Source organism: Petaurus breviceps, unplaced genomic scaffold (assembly GCF_028583685.1).
Source record: "Petaurus breviceps papuanus isolate PSGF00001 unplaced genomic scaffold, PetGlider_PUasm1.0 183, whole genome shotgun sequence".
Taxonomy (NCBI): domain Eukaryota; kingdom Metazoa; phylum Chordata; class Mammalia; order Diprotodontia; family Petauridae; genus Petaurus; species Petaurus breviceps.
The window spans coordinates 14,862,436-14,864,935 of record NW_027185791.1 but is presented as its reverse complement, the minus strand read 5'-3'; the positions used below and the strand labels follow the sequence as shown (position 1 = coordinate 14,864,935).

Genomic DNA, 2,500 nt, shown 5'->3' with positions numbered 1-2,500 from the left:
AAGGATCTAATCTGGCAGCTGTGTTCTAGAAGAGGAGAAGGGAAGAGAGAGAGAGGAGAAAACACAGACCCACCGCCGGAGATCACGGAAGAACAGAGCAGGTATCGTTACAAGCATTATCTTTGTGTCTTTTTTCCTCTCAGTTCATGGAATTCGGTGGGTTTACGATTTTCTCGTTCTCATTCTCTTGCTGTAACTTGCAGCCCTCTTGTCTGGTAGATTTCAGCTTCCAGACGCTGGCTTATTTGGGGGAGGGGTGGCAGGAGTTGTGTATTTTCCTCTCTTCGGTGTTTTGGATTTTCATAAAGCAGCTGGGTGATTGCTGGCTTCCCCTGTATGAAGAGGAATTCTAGGGGATTTTCTTTTGCTTGAGGGTGTCTGGTTGCTTTTTACCACCACCACCCCTCCTCCCCCTCCCCCTTTCAGTTTGTTTAAAAAAAATGTCTCGGGAGCCTCTATCTCACTGGCCTGAATGAGTGAAGCTGACTGAAGGGGCAGGGCTGAGACTTTGGAAGAGGAGGTTTGTGATTGTGTTGGGGTCGTGGGAAGAGGTAAGAAGTATGTGGTCGCTGGGGAACCCAAAGCTGGAAGAAAAAAAACCCGGTAGTTTTGTAGAAGTTGAAAATTCAGCCCAACTACTGACTGCACTGGACCCCGGAGCTCCCAGGCGAGGAATGTCGGACGAGCACTGAGGGTCCTTGTTCTTATCGCCAGCCGGGGCGCTGCTATCGTGAGCGGCCGATCTGTTGTTGTCCCCTAGTACATTCTCTCCTGCCCCCGTCTCCAGCCAATGTTGCTCTGAGCTATATTGCCCCGCTCAGGTTGGCACTTCTCAAACTTACCGGGGAGCTGTGACTTTGCCTACCCTGATGTCCCAGCTGCCGACGCCACTGAATCCCGTTTCTGGTCTTTTCCTCTGGGGCTAAAGGCATCACTAACCACCTCCTTTCCACCATTTGAGGTCGTGCCCGCTCTCTCTAGTCTTCCTCCCTCCCTCAAGCTATCTCTGAATCTGGATTCCCGCTAGAGAGCAGAGCTTTAAACACTTCTCAAACCCTCGCTTCTCGGCCTTCCCCCCCCCCCACTACTTTCTTTCATCCTGGTGAATTTCCTCCCGCAAACCCCAATCCCCGAGGACCAATACACCCCCCCACACGCCCCCAGTGCTCAAACATGAGCGCGCGCCCGTGCGCGCACACACACGCACAACACGGCTCTACTCAAAGACCGAGGTGACAATGAAATCCCCAAGCTCTCACGGTCACAATTTTTTCCTGGCTTCGAATCCAAACCAGAATCTGGGTGTCATTCGGTCAATCTAAAGTCATCAACGCGTGTTTTGCGTGTTTTTAGAACGTGGAAATGAATGAAATAATTGGAAACCTCTAAATCGTGTGCAGTATGAACGAGTTTGGGGAGGGGAGGGTGTGTGTGTCTGTGTGCAAGCAGTAATGCATAACTGCACAGGAAAGCCTCGGTGACGGGGGTGGGGGGGGCTGTCACACAATCCAGGCAGGTTTTCTTCTCCCCACGGAGGGCCAGGGCTTTAGGGGAAAGAGCAGAAGACAACTTCGACCCGCAGGGGCACCGGGGACTCAGGCTGGCGTCCCTGGAACTGGAGCGGGAGGGAGGTGGAGAGTGCGGCCCAAAGCCAAGGCGCAAGGAACTTCCTTAGCTGGCTATCACCGTCGCCTAGAATTGCCAGTCCAGATAGAAAGGATCCCAGACGCAGGCTGAAGGGGGTGGCCCGGGGAACCCGAACCCCCATGGACAAGATACGAAGTTGGCTTGGTCCGAGATCCGGGGTGGGGGTGGTGTAGACGAGGGGAGGAGGTCTGAAGCGCGGAGCTGCTCAGCCTCGCTTGACTGCGGCCTGCCCTCCGCCCGCGGTTGGTGGAGGGGGTGAGGGGCGGGGGCGAGGAAGGCTGGAAGAGAAGCGGAGGCGAGCGCAGGAACCAGGGGGGCGGAGAGTCGATTTAAATTGGGCTTAATAGATTCCCAGGGCAGCTCTTTCCGATGAAAGTCAAAATGGGAGGCAAAGCTAGACTCGGCCGAGGGAGCGGCGGGGTTGCATTCAAGATGGTACGCGTCCCGCTTCTCCCACCTACGGCCCTGGCCCCAGCTCGCCCCGAGCCCTCCCCTAACACACTCCCCCCCTTTCCTCCTTTAAGCGGGTGGCGGTGGCGAATAACCCGAAGCCAGAGCCTCAGGCAGTCCCCGGGCTTCAGAGAGAGGCCGAGTACGCCGCGTGATGCGAGTGCCTAAACGGCCCACGCGCAATCACCAGGGGTCGCTTTTTCGATGCGCGAGGCTTTTGTGATTCGAGAACTGTGCAGGGTTTGGACGTCGTCTCTCCCTTTCCCGCCTCCCCCGCCCCCACCGGGCAGCACACCGGTTTCAAGAGCTGATCTGGTCGTGGATGGCCGGGTTGGCGCTCCCTTTTACGTGTGTGAGTGTGTGTGTGTGTGTGTGTGTGTGTGTGTGTGTGTGTGTGTGTGTG

The 2,500-nt window shown here is 56.0% G+C and overlaps 1 protein-coding gene across 14 annotated transcripts in view; it reads left to right on the top strand.

Annotated features, from left to right (window-relative positions):
* Positions 1-2,500, top strand: part of RAI1 (retinoic acid induced 1) — a 325,207-nt gene that overhangs the window by 153,666 nt on the left and 169,041 nt on the right. For all 14 annotated transcript variants that reach the window (XR_011168269.1, XR_011168266.1, XR_011168271.1 and 11 more), the window contains one exon: positions 4-101. The gene's annotated coding sequence lies outside the window, so the exon portion shown is untranslated. The remainder of the gene's footprint in view (positions 1-3; positions 102-2,500) is intronic.